Source organism: Condylura cristata, unplaced genomic scaffold, assembly GCF_000260355.1.
Source record: "Condylura cristata isolate star-nosed mole 26May11 unplaced genomic scaffold, ConCri1.0 scaffold00021, whole genome shotgun sequence".
Classification (NCBI taxonomy): domain Eukaryota; kingdom Metazoa; phylum Chordata; class Mammalia; order Eulipotyphla; family Talpidae; genus Condylura; species Condylura cristata.
In genome coordinates, this window is record NW_004567122.1 from 31,611,948 (window position 1) to 31,626,856 (window position 14,909).

The window sequence follows — 14,909 nt, forward strand, 5'->3', positions numbered from 1 at the left end:
CTGAAGTCTGCAAACTTCATGATAGATACAATTTTTGTGACTGTATTTCCTACTACCCAGATTTCTATTATAAACATTTTCCAATCTTCAATAGGCTTCCTAATTATTGTTTAAAATAACTTAAGAGTCCCTGAACCATCATTTCTGGAACTACTTTCTCCTTTGAGGCATTTGTAATGTTTCTAGTTTTTCACTGTTTAAGGACATTGCTTTAATCCCCACTATGCTTAACACTTCTTCTCCCCCCTCCTCCCCTCCTGTTCCCTGTGGTGGGTGACTAGGTTTCTGATTTCCTTTCAGGGGGAAGTTTAAAGACAGAAGAGAAGGCAGCACAGCCTATTGTTCAGAGAACAAGCTTTGTTGTCAGATAGAGCTTGCTAGCTCCTAGTTGTATATAACCTTATGCAAGTTACTTAACCTCTCTAGCTCAGTTTTCTCTTCTGTAAAATGGAGATAATAATGCCTATTTCAAGGTACATCATGAGGATTCTATGAGGGACCTCCCTGGTGGCCTAGAAGTTAAGTCTCAGGGCTTTCACCTCTATCTATGGTCTGGCTCCCTGAGCCAGGGAGGTGACCCATATAGGGCACAGCAGACCTTTCCTGTCTTGCCTGCTGCTGCCCTTAGCAATGTTTTTCAGTAAATCCACTTATTCTGCTCCCCACTCTGGTGAATCCTCTCACCTCCCACATCTCTGGCCTATACCCCAGTTCTTCTATGCATAAATAAATAAGAATTATGTGGGATGATCCATGCAGGTCAGCATATTAGATATTAAAGTACTAGCATATATGAGGCACTGGATACTTAGAAGCTGCAATCAAGTTTGGTGGACTTGATTTACAAGTGATTTCAATTTGGTCTATTTTGGGTTAAGATTAAATTGGGAACATCTTAAAATTGGCAGTGAAACTTTGAAGATGTGTATATCTGGACTGTGTTGAAAATGGTAATATCTGGCAACATTGGCTCTATATCTTCACATGGTTGGACCGGCATGGGTGAGTAGCATGTACCCTTTAGCTGTGGTATGAACATCTGGGTGTCTCAGCCTGGGTTCCTGGGAAGAGACCCTGAGGGAGTGGGAGAAGCAGGAGGAGCATGAAAGGAGTGAACCAACTAAGTATAGAGTCAGGTCAATCACCTTGGATGGTGAATTGGTTAGTGTGTGACTAAGAGGTGCCTAGGGACCCCATACTGTTCAGGGGTACAAGCTCTAAAAGGGGTCCAGCCATCTGCATGCACAAAGGCAAAGGAAGCATTTTTAATAGAATTGGTGTGCATAGAGAGAAGAAATGGGTATTCCTAATAACACTGTGAAAATTACCCACCCATCCACTTGTGGGCAAATGCCCAGCCAAACAGGCTTGGCTAGAAGTGGGGCCCCTCAGGCCTGAAAGCTCACAACAAATCTAAGCTACCTTCCTGCAGGAACCACAAGAAAGGGGTTAGGCAGGTCCAGAGAGCTGGAACAGAAAGAGACTCAAGATTCAAAATATACCAGTTAATCTACCATGAAGTCAAGGTAACAGCTGCGGTTGTCTCTGCCAAGGACCTCCCTGTGTGTCTCTTGCAGGCGTCTCTACAAGTCTCTCCTCCGTGCCCCTTTTCATACATTTATTCCACCTTCCCTTTATATGCCCACTTTGCTCCTTACTTGCTGCCTCTCATCTAGGAAGTCCTGGTCATGATTCACGGAGAAGTGCAATCTGCAATCCAAGGGGACTGCATGTAAGTGGGGGTAGGGTAAGTGGCACCTGTTTGATGCTCCTTCCCCTTTCAATGAGATACATCAGAAACAGTTTGACCTGATCTGAAGGCAATTCTGGAGTGTATATTGTACTTCAGAGTTGTTCAGGTAGGAGACAAGGTGAGATCGCTAAGGGCTACTGAGCCGAGGTAGCAGTAAAGGGCCACATGTGGTACAGGGGAGTAGGAGAATTGAAACAGGAACACTCTGAAGCTGATAGCAGTACAGAGAACTACACCCCCTGCCTCATTTTTTGTACTAGGCAGACTTTTGCCTGGCATTGCTCGATCATCATCACCCATGTATGAGTTAGTGTGGGACCTAGGTCCGGTGGAAGTAGCTTTCCTTTCTGCTTGAGTGAAAGTGAGAGAGAAGGATTTTTTTTTTAAAGATTTATTTATTTATTTGTACAGAACTGGGGTACAGGCCAGAGGTGCAGGGCGGTGAGAGGATTCACCAGAGACAGAGTGGGGATCAGAACAGGCAGACTGTAGAAGTACACTGCTGAGGGGAGGAGTGGGCCGGTCAGGAGAGGTCTGCCTCGCCCTGTGGATCTCCTCCAGGGCAGGCGGGATCGAACTCATGCAGAAGTGGCTTTAGCTTCTTAGTGCTGTGCAACGCTACGCCACCAGGGAGGGCCGAGAAGGATTGTTTTTACTCCGGTAGACAGGAGAATTTTTATTCCCATTTTTTACAGAAAGGAAACAGTCTTAGGGAAGTCAGGAGACTTGCCAAAGCACAGCTCTGAAGTGGCAAGATGAAGCACTGAGTATCAGCTCTGTGAGTCCTTGGTGCCTGCCTTTCTCCTCCAGCCCACTTGTTTTTTTCTCATTCCTCTTATCTGGACTACTTTTCTTCCTGAAACATGGGGATGCTCCCCAAGTTTGCTTCTGTGTGCAAATAAATGCACATTAAATACAGATATTGCAAAGAACTAGTCCCACCCCACCCCATACCGCCACTCCAAATGGACCCAGTCTAAAGAACAAAGTAGTTGGAACAGAAAACTAGAACTTGTTTCCTGAAAACTTTTCCTATAGAAGGTATGTTTTTTTAGTTTTATTGGTCTAGGAGAGAGGTGATGGCTGACAATCCTCCTTTAAATCTTTAAGATTTAAAAAGGTCAGTGAGCCTCTGCCCAGGAGGACAGTGCTACCAGAAACACATTTTCCAAGACCAAGTAGTGGTCACTGAACATTTTTCTTTCACAGCAGAAAGATCAGTCCCTTAAAAGGGCGTTTGCAAAAGGCATCGCGTTCTTAGAATGACAAGACAGTTTTAAAAGAAAAAAAATCATTTATGTCATGCTGTAGCTTAATAGAAAATGAATTATGATTCATTTATGTGAATAAGCCAATTTCTGCATTGTTAAAAATTCATATATCGGCTTGTGGAACCATTTCCACATTCATAATGGAAAACAAACAAAAAGAAATCAAGGCCCATAACACTTTTCCTGGAATAACTAGAAAAGGAAGGAGTCCTGAAAATACAAGTTTGTGGTGTTAGTTTTGCATCGTGGCAAAATTCTTCAAGTTTTTGATTTAGTGCGTTGTGAACTGGGTCTGCCGTTCCATTAGTGTAGCACCTTCTTTTAATTGGTGCCTTTTCTCAACCAGGTTGACCTGCATTCGCTCTGAGCCAACTGGTGGTAGTTTGTTTATCAATCACACCTTATACCCTTCCTTTAAAATAAGTTACTTTCATGTCTCTGTGAACACACTGTGAGAGTGGCTCCCCCTAGAGTTTTGTGACATGGGGGGCCCTGGAAGAATAATGATGACAAGGTTCCCTAAGGGAAAGTTAGTAAAGAAGGCAGGATTCGAATCCACATCCAGATGACCCATAACTCACTACCCAGTGAAGCTTTAAATTAGCAAATCTGTGCTGAGTCCCTTTTTCTGAGAAAGGCACTCTGATAGGAACGGACCTTGAAGGAAATGCTGAAATGAGTCAGACTGGCCCTCTCTTCAAGGTACCTATCATCTGGGGGTGATTGGAAGTATCATCCTGTATTGTATGGAAACATTTGTTGACCTATAGTTGTCCTTTTACAGATAAGGAACTGAATCAAAGAGGCCATAATCATACAGTGGTGATGTGACTTTTTCTAGGTGGCTGTTACCAGAAGCCACTTAGCACACCAACTAATTCCTGCACACAAGGGAGGTAAAGGTCAGGATGCCCTTAGAAGCCACACAGAGTCCAAGGTGCCAACTGCTCAGAAGGCGCGTGCTTGGTGCTCCTAAACTGAGCAGAAATTGCAAAACAGATTTATCCCCAAATGATGCCTCTAGGCTCCTACTCTGACATGCAGCTGAGCTCAGGGGCTCACCTGTCTCCCTGTGGGGAAGGGTCCCCTGCTTTGGTACATCGACTCAGGACACATAGACTCCTGCCTCTAAAGATTCCCCAGTAGGAGAGAGGCCATGGAGGGCCCACTGAGTTAAGTTGTGGGAAATAGCTGCTTTGGGCAGCACAGGAAAGAGGAGGCCCTTTGTGCAGAAAGCAGTATGCCCCCGAGCCTTGGTTTTGCAGGCCCCAGCACTGTGGAGCTTTGGGAACTCTCCCAGCTAGGCTGCTCAGTTGGGAAGTGAAGCAGGCACCAGGATTACCCTGTTTCCTTTGCAGTCCTGGGAGGATATTCAAGAAATGTTCAGGGTCATTGTTGAACATGGAGTGGATGCTCCAGCCATGTTTCTTTCCTTCCTCTCCCTCCCTGCCTATCTTTCCTCTTCATATGTAGCTGGTTAAGGTGCTCTATTTGTTCTCCTGCTGCCTTCACGTCGGTAATGACTGTGCTTCTGTGTCACACTCTAGGCTCCCCAGCATCCTTCCTGCTGTACATGAAGCTCATCAGAGATGTGCATATCAAGGGTGAGAAATGCTGTGGTGTCCACATGACCTGGGGGTGACCTGGGCCTTTTGAGTCACCCAAGCTTGGGGCTCATCCTGGCCTCTGCTACAAGGTATGTTATTCAACTTCTCTGGGCCTGTTTCCATATTTGCCAAGTGGGGATGAGAATAGTTATTTACCTCCTAGAGGGAGGGGGAGTGTTAAAAGCAATAGTGCTATTGAGCCCCTGGTAATGTTAAGTGCCACGATTGACTACTTAAAACAAATACCAAATTCAGCTGGAAGGGACTTCAGATAACAGATGTTTCTATTTAAAAAAAAAAATCATTTATTTCAGTAAGTGACAATAACAATGACTAATAACAATCACTAACATTTATTAACACCATGACCAGGCACTATGCCAAGTCTGTTTCATATATTGTTTAAAAATGTGAAGGTGCAAGTGGGTGTGTCTCACTCAAACCCCCAGATCTTACCACACAGGCAGCCACTGTTACTAGCACACCAAGTATATTTAAGATGTCCTTTGCGTACATACAAATATTAAAACTCTCTTTTTCAAAAGGTTTATATATTTATTTATGCATACAAGAACTGGAGGGCAGGCCAGAGGTCTGGTGTGTGTGTGTATGTGTGTGTGTGTGTGAGAGAGAGAGAGACAGAGAGAGAGAGAGAGAGAATAGGCAGTAGTGAAATACACTGCTGAAGGGAGCAGCAGGCAACACAGGAGAGGCCTGCTGTGCCACGTGGGTCAGCTCCCTGGTAAGGGATCATACTTGTGCTCAATGGCTGTGGATAGCTTCATAGTGCTGGGCTTTTAACCCCTTGTGCCATCAGGTCCTATTAAATCTCTTTTTACCTCTTCATCTCTAAATGAGGAAACTTGGGCTGAGGAAACACAGCAGATTGTAATAATAGCTCCTCTTCCCTGTGTGAGGTGTGATTTTGAATCCTCACTGGAACCCTATAGAATGAGCTGAACTTTGTAGGAGAAATGCTCCAAGCCTTAGCTTACCTCAGTGGGTTGGCTAATGATTACGTGAGAAAATCCAAATGTGTTTTTTTTGAAGTTGCTGGCACCTGGTGACTGTTCAGGGCTGTAGGGGAGGATCAGGTTTTATGGGGGTCCTAAGCTTGTATAATTTGAGGTCTGTCTTCAAGAAAAATAATACAAAATTATAAGTGCAATATTAGAAATGTAAGTGAATGTTTATTTAGAGTGAGAGAACTCCAACAGTTTACACACGGAAAAACCAACAAGTACTTCAAACATTATAAAATCCAGAAGAATAACAAATTTTTAAAAGTTTATTAATTGCCTACCACACTGCTGTAATAACACTTGTTTACCCCTATTTATGGTGGCTCCATACTCCTTGATTACTTCTTCATATGATAATGATTTGCTAAAATAATTTCCTCTAGAGAGAATTCAGCCCTTTTCTGGCATGGTTGACCAAAATTTGTTTTTCACTGTAGATATTTTGGATGTGGATAATGAAGAAAGTCACAGGGACATATGTACTGTTTGTGGTGTAACTGTGTGTCCCACAAACAGGAATTTTGGCAAACTTTGTTTTGTATAATTTCCATCAAAAATGAAAAAGGAAACAGTGGCACATCACAGTTGTGCTGCAGCGGATACAACAGATCCTCCAGTAACCTTTGTTTCACTTAATATGGTTTTGTTATAATGTTGATGAGGGGGAAAAAATTCCCAGCTGATCTTGAACAAAGGGGACCATGTTGGTGTTGGAGGACTCTGTCCTTAGGGTTGTTTTGCTTAAAGTCACAGTTACCAAGAAACTATGGAGGAAGTTATGTGAGGACTTATGACTTTTACATAAAATTTTGCTTTACCATTTGTATATTTTTTGACAGAAGGAAGCTTCCACTTTCAGCCAGTTTCTCTACTCGCCATTTGACAAGTCTGGGCATTGTCACAGACTGGCACCTGACTCCATATATTTCAGGCCCTCTCCTTCCCTATCACACACTTTACTGTTGGGTAATCTAAGGCATTCTCATCTCCTGCTGACAGTGTCAGGACCTGGGTGGGGGCACTGGGGTCAGGAGGACCCCTAGGAGCTGGCCTGAAGTGGAAGTTTTGCAATAATTCTACATGGCGGTGACATCACATATTTATATATTGCTCCAGAGAAACTCAGGTTACCACCAACTTGACACCTGCTTGGGTGTTCCCTGATTGTACAAGGCTCTATAACATCACAAAACAGGAGGATAGAAGGGACGGAAGGGAAAATGGAATGAAGGACAGGGCCCCTTCCAGGTGTAGCAAAGACTTTACTTTGACAATATTAGAGATACCCAGGGGAAAAGAGGAAATTCTTCTTTATGCTCTGGGTTCTTACATTAGTCAAAAAATCAAACTAACATTCAGATTAGCAGGAGAACAAATTTAATTATATACATATGGTGAATCCACATGAATGTAGATACTAAAGTCAATGGGACAAAGAAAAAAAAAGAAAAACAACAAGATAAACACAAAAGAAAGAAGAAAAATGAAAATTGTGTAAAATGAAAAAAGAAACAATAAAGAAAAAATCAAGAAGAACAAATAAATAACAAATACAAGATGAAGTGAATGGAGCAAAGTGAGGGCATATATACTGAGCTGAGGAAAGGGGTGGGGCCTACCGAGGGAGGAGGGTTAGCAGCATGAAGACCAGCTGCTTGGAGTTCGATGTTGCCTTGCCATGCAGATAGGTTTCTCTGGGAGAAGGCTATTTCTGATGAAAACTTAAATTCTGGGAATTCCTCCAATTCTTATTTTTTTCAGTAGTGAAGGAAGTGGTAAGTTTTATGTGAGCCTACAGGATCTCGATTCAAACCCAACTCAAAATAATCCGCGTGCTGAACTGACACATCTTGGGGAGCCATGTTCTGGAAATCTGGGGTAGACCTGTCTTTCAGAACCTGACGACAAAAAACATTTCCTCCCTAGCCCACTCCCAGGGGTTGGTGCAAGCAAAGGCTCTGATGCTTCAGCTTCATCAGCTCCATGGTGTACCTGGCCAGCTGTCTTCCATTTTTGTGGCCAAGAGAGGTGTCCTTTGAGAGAGAGCCAGACAGCTCACTTAGGAGGTGTGTGACCTGGTGGCATGTTAATCCCCGCTATGAACTGAGTGGGGTTCCTTACTAATAAGCATGATACTGTTAATGCTACTTATTCCATTGGGAGTATGAACTCCAAGAAAGCAGGTACAGGTTGATTGTTTATTGCTGTGTTAGAGGTATCTAGAGGTATCTAGGTACAGGTTGATTGTTTATTGCTGTGTTAGAGGTATCTAGAGTATATAGTTCATGCTTTAAAAATGAACTGTTTGTAATTTTTTTTTTTTAATAGAAGAACTGGCCAAAGGTGCAGGGGGTGAAAGGATTCACCAGAGACAGTCGGGAGCAGAACAGTGCAATCTATTGAAATACACTCCAAAGGGAGCAAGCAGCAGGTGAGACAGGAGAGATTTGCTGTGCCACCAGGGATGCCCTGTTTTGTAAATTTAAGGAAGTGCAGGGTACTGGGTATTAAGCTTCAGGCTCTTAGAGAAAAGGAAACTGAGGCACAGTGAGCTCAGTTTGACAAGCTGCTTCTAGTCAGAACCTATGGAATTAATTCCAGGATCTTTGGGGGTCCTTTCCTCCCCACTGACCCTCCCATGTGAGCTGACCTGGAAGGGGATGCTTAACTCACTTCCTAGTACCTAAGATAATTATTCTAGTTATTCCCTCTGTTGTGGACATGAGCCAGAGTCCCTGGTTTCATTCCTGGAATTCACTCTGATCCATGACTCCACTGTTCCAGAGACTTCCTGTCGTCTCTCCCTCCCCAACTTGATCTGGATCCCTGGGAATGGTGGGAGGCAAGGAGACAGTTGGAAGAACAAAGGTGAATGGTTTTGAGCCATAAAATAGTAAGCCTGAAAAACAAGTTTGGTAGATGAATGGCTTTGGGGCTTGTGTATTTAGCAGGGGCACCTCTTAAAATTATTGGCATTCCTTCCTAAGAACTCTGGAGGCCCCCTTCATGGTCATAGATGTCCCTTCTCAACAGCTCCCTTCAATTCTGAGGCATCTTCAAACATAGCTAGAAGTCACCCAGTGTAGCTGAATGTTGCAGGTGAGCTCAGAGGGATCACCTCAGTTAGCTGTCATCTTGTCTTTACATGAGAGGAGCTGTGGCTTAGGGAGCCAGCTGGCTGCAGATGGTCACTTGGTTTGATGTGCAGACTAGGTGACAAAATCCTAGTCTGGGCTCCCAGGATGGAACACATCTCTCTGACCTGTTTCTCCTCTGCCTGATGTAGATTGCCAGTTACGCTCTATACCTACTTCCACCACTTCTGTTTTATTACAAGCTGCCCTGTTGGGTGGGCCTGTGCCTGCACTGCTTCTCCTTTCTAAAGCAGGGGTTCCCCCCACCTCCCCCAAATTAACAAGCATAGAATATTGCAGCCTCTGTTTCCAGCCTGATTCTCCCTCCAGCTCTGGGATAATATTTATATACAAATGCTGGCTCTGATCTCTACCCAGGAAAACACCAGCTGCTAGTGGAAGTCTTTTTGAGTGTGATAGAGAGCAGGCGCTGGGCCTCCTGTGGACCCCCTCCTGCTTCTCTGGAGGGTGTCAGTGAACAGCAAGTGCATTTTTTTTATGTGTTTTTCAAAATCTTTCCAGAGCTATGGCCAGGGAACTGAAGACTTGTCAGAGCCCAAAAGGTCTCATTCTATTTAGAACAGATAAAGGGATTAGGTAGGACTAGCAAATGCATTATTGTTGCTTTTGATAGAAATTTCTTTTAGGGGAGGCAAATGTAGAAATGAGGATGCCCAAGATCTGGGTGGCTAGTGTTGTGAAGAGCTGGAGACAGGCACTCATAAACTGTTGGCAGGGATGTAAATTAGTGCATCCTTTCAGAGGGAAATTTGGCGATATCTTTCATAAAAAAATAAGTGGTGCATCAAAAATTTCATTGATGCACCAATTCCAGGCCTTGGAAACTATCCTAGAGTGGATGCTTGCCCGTGAATACCAAGACCTATGCTCAAAAATGCTCACAGCAGCAAGAAATAGAAAATCACCTGTGAGTCTCTCAGAAGGATTCATACAAACAATGGAATACTCTGACCATTATGGGAAAAAAAACAAAGTAGATAATAATGGCCACCACAATGTGTTACTTATTCTATCCACTGTTCTAAGGGCTTTACATATTTTACAATATTCACATATTTACAGTATGAAGTCATTGAATCTTCACAACAATTCTTTGGTTACTATAATTGGAGTATTTTAATATATAAGGGAAGAGATGTTAAGTAATTTGCCTAAGGTTACATAGCTTGTAAGGAGGGAACTGAGCTTCCACCTCTATACCTAAATATGGAAAGATGTTCTTGACTTTTTAAGTGAAAAATTCAATTAGCAAAGAAATTGTTTATCTAAAAAAAGCAGGTGTGTACATACACATGGGTTTACAAATGAATGATACACATTTATAAAAGTAAAGATATGGAAGAATGCAGCAGTTCTCTCCTGGAGTGGAAGTGAGATAGAGGAGTTTTTCTTTTTTACTAGAGGCTTATATTTTCTTGAATAAATGCTTTTAGAACTGTAGAAACAGTAAGCTGGAGCCTACTATTAAGGTAATAATAATGACAAAATAATAATAATTTAATTTCCATTTCTAAATAGTCCACTAGAAAGGAGAGGCTTTCTATATTCATCAACTTAGTGTAACTCCTGTGATTAACTCCAAAGTAAAAGACATGAAGCTAGTTCCAACAAAGGAAGGCTTGTAACAAATTAGTTAACGGTGGTCCAGGAATTGTTCTTCTGATTGGTTAAAAGGCATCCTGGGGGCCCTCCCTGGTGGCGCAAGAGGTTAAAGCACTGCATTATGAAGCTCTCCAAAGCCACTGCATCACAAGTTCGATCCCCACCCCGGAGCTGACCCACATGGCATGGCAGACTTCTCCCGACCTGCCTGCTGCTCTCCTCAGCAGTGTACTTTACTGATCTGCCTGTTCTGCTCCCCACTCTGTCTCTGGTGAATCCTCTCACCCACCACACCTCTGGCCTGTACCCCAGTTCTGTATGCATAAGTAAATACATCTTAAAAAAAAAAAAAAAGGCATCCTGGAAAATTACTCTTTTCATTACACGCTATAGTCTTAACCTCCTCCAGGAAATGTTGGCTCAGGCATTAGAAGAGTAGTGGCCATTTTTTTGACACACACAACTCCTGCATATTCCATCGTCACTGTCACAAGCCCTGCATTTTAATATGTTTTCCTGATGTACTGTTGCACCTCATGAATTTATTCCAGGTACTTGAGTTGTCTGCATGTTATCACTATCCCTTAAGGGTCATCCTGCAAAAATGGACTCAAAATACATGATATTTTTGAGAATGTTGCAATTTGTAAATCTTATCCCCATTCATGATTTCAGTTAACTGGGGATGGTGCCTTCTCAATATCTCTATCTTAAACCAAGCATTGGCTTAGGAGAGGAAACTGAGGACTATCAAAATTTTAATATTTATTTTTAAATTCCACTGTTTAAATATTGATTTGTGAGATGAGAATCATCACAGAGAATATATAAAAATCAAGCCAATCTACACAAAACCCAAATGGTAACAGCTCTCTACTTATGGACTTACTGTGTCAGGTTAAAAAGTACCCCGTGTTTCCATGTGCTTTCTTATTTTAATACTCAATGCAATTTTAGGGTATAATTTTATCTCCCATTATCTCCTTAAGGAAGTTGAGACTCAGGGAGGTTATTACATCAACTCCTCAAAGTTATACATGTGAAAGGTGGGAATTGGATTTCTCCTTTAGGTCTGTCTGTCTCTAAAGCCTGAGTGCTAAACCTCTCAACAGAAATGAAATAATAAAGAAGAGAAAAATATTTTATCAAATACCACTTGTCTTACGAGTCTCAGCAAAACTAATTTAAAAAATCAATTTGGTAATCTGAGTAAATGTAAAATGCTTTACCCTGTTTTCAGTGTCATAATTATCTTCATATTGCTTCAAAATATTTTAAATGGCAGCATATTTCTTGCTTAAAAAAATGAAAAACAAAATCTAATAATGGAATTAAAAATGGACTAAGAACTTAGGTAGACATTTCTCCAGAGAGAACATGTAAATGACCAATAGGCATTTGAAAAAATGGCCATCACCAATCATCGAATAAATGTAAGTCAGAATTACAATGAGATATCATGCCACACCTGTCAGAATGCCCCTACTGACTAAGAAAACTTGTTCCAGCAGTAACTTACTAATTTGTTCATGCATAAACACAATTGTGTGCTATTTTCTTATTCCTTTGTTCTTATCTGTAATAAAAGCTTGAGCAGGGAGAGTGAAATGCAGAGCTTTGCTCTTCATGGCACCCTCCCCAGCTGCCCCCTGTTGCAAATTCATTTACACTTGAGTCTTTGTTAATGGGAGAGAACTTCATCAGCTGTCTGGCTGTCATGGTAAGATATCATGTCACACCTGTCAGAATGGCTGTTATGAAAAGAAAAGACAAGTATGGTGAAGATGTAGGGAAATTGGAACCCTTGCCCACTATTTGTGGGAATGCAAAATAGTGCAGCCACACTGGGAACTAGTATAGAGATCCCTAAAGGAAAAAATTAAAAATAGAACTAACAGGCCCTCCCTGGTGGCGCAGCTGGTTGAAGCACAGCACTGAGAATCTAAAGCCGCTTCCGCAGGAGTTCGATTCCCACCGGCCCCGGAGGTGACCACATGGCGTGGCAGACCTCCCCTGACCCGCCCGCTGATCCCCTCAGCAGTGTACTTTACCGATCTGCCTGTTCTGTTCCCCACTCTGTCTGGTGAAGACTCTGACCGCCCCTGAGCCTCTGGCCTGCACCCCAGTTCTGTATGCACAAATAAATAAATCTTTAAAAAAAAAAATAGAACTAACATTTGATTCAGTCACTTATGGGTATTTACAGAAAAGAATGAAATTAGATCTTGAAGAGATATTTACCTCATGTTTATTGTTATTCAGAATAGCCAAGATGTGGAAATAACCTAATGAATATTGACAATTGGATGGATGAAGAAACTATGGTATATACATACCATGTAATACTATTTAGCCTTTAGAAACCCAAGTTCTTCCAAATGAGACTAAGTAATTGACATGAGAACATAATGTTGAAGGAACCATAGGAAGACAAAGTACATTATTCCACTCATAAGAGGTATCTAAAGTACTCAAATCCATAAAATCAGAGTAGAATAGTTGTCAGGGGCTGGAGAAGGAAAAAAAATGGGGAGTTACTAATAAGGATACATAAAACTTTAGTCAGGCAACATGAACTAAGGTCTTGAGAACTGTTGTACATCATTGTATCTATAAATGATAAGTTTTGTAAGTTTTTTTTTTTTAAAGGTTGCCTGCTATTCCTGGGAATGATGTCTTTGGGATAAAGATTCCTAGACATGGAATTGGTAGGTTCAAGAGTATGAGTATTTCATTTATTATTTTTTGTTAGATATTTTGACATGCAGCATTCTGTAAGTTTAAAGTGTCCAAAATATTTTTATGTTTTTTGATACGTATCACTAAATTACTTTTCAAAAAGGACTGTATGAATTTGTACTTCAGCCAACAATTTGGGGACTCATTGTCATCATATTGCTGTATTTTTTCATTATTATTTTTTAAAAGATTTATTTATATATACATAGTGGGGGTACATGCCAGAAGTGGGGGAAATGAGAGGATTCATTAGACATAGAGTGGGCAGCAGAACAGGCAGATTGAAATATACTGCTGAGGGCAGCAGCTGGTGGCTGGCAGGTCAGGAGAGGTCTACCATGTGGGTCACCCCCCTGGCCAGGGATTGAACTTGTGTTGCAGTAGCTGCGATAGCTTCAAAGTGTTGTGCTTTAACCTGTTGTACCACCAGGGAGGGCCTGGCATTCATTTTGTTAAAGAATGAAAAGGCAGGAACAAAAATTCCTACTTGTTTATTAATAAGTAACTGTTCTGAGTAGCTAGTTTAGAAAGTTGGGGCTTATGGAGCTTGAGCACTTTTTCTGCTTTACTTAATGTACTATTTTAAGCATTTTAAAATATATTAATGTAAATAAGTTTTCACTTTTATATTTTAAACTTTATTTTGAAATGATTTCTCTTAGAGGTCCGTTGCAAATGTAATACAAAGCAATCCCTGTATACGTTTTGTAATACACTTAAAACACTAGAGTATCCCCAAATGTCTGTCTTTAAGTGAACAAGGTGTTGGGACCAACAGAAATGCTCACTAGGAAATCAGTGTTAATGGCTGAGTCTAAAATCTACATTTTAAATAGTACCCGTTTCCTTATTCCCCCTTTACTCCCCCTGCCGTGTCTGAGGTACTCCAAGGGCAGAGAAACACTGTCAAAGTTTCCTCCTTTTGATTTATTTTCACCAGCAATATTGTGGCTTCATTACTTGGAAAGTCCGCCAAAGTGCAAGGGTTGGGAAAAGTGAGTGAAATTTGAGCATCTTTGTTGCAACTTTTCACACTTTGCACTGCTACTGCTCTGCTGCAGCCAAGCTGTCTGTAATTTGTTTTCTCAAAAGCCTGCTCTCTTACTCAAACTAGAAATGACTACTTTCAGGGAGGCCAGGTCCAGAGTGTCGGTGGTCCTTCTCACCCTCCCCCCACTTCTGGATCTTCTAGGGCATGGCAGCTACAGGTGTCACTGATTTCTGGTTCCCTGGGAGGAACAGGAATGGCCATACACACACATGCGCACCTGTACACGCGCGTGAGCGCTCGTGCACTGAAAAGCGCATGCGCGAACGTGCTCTGACGTCCCATCCTCAGAAAAGCTGAGTGGGGAGTGGCCCACAGTTCCCAGATTCGCTTCAGGCCCTCCTGCTGTTTCTTGTGTTTGATATTGATGCTTTCCCACATTTTTTTTTTCCCTTGGGCACTCTGGGCAGGGCCTTTCTACGGCTAGGCAACTCAGGGGCCATTTCCCAGGTGGTCTCCCAGGGGGCGGCCACCGCAGGCCCTCACTGGCCCTCTCCTCCACTCTCTGCCTCACCACCCCACCTTAGTCTCTGCCACGCAGGGGGCCTTTCCAAACCGGAGATCTGACCAATCATTTAGTGACTTAGCTTGGTGACTTACCTACTGTGAAGAAGTGGGAGATGCAGCTGAAGGCGGAGAGCCGAGCTGTGGAGAACTTTGAGGTGGAAGGTTTGTCCTTGTTTTTTAAATAATGTTTTATTATTGTTTTCTG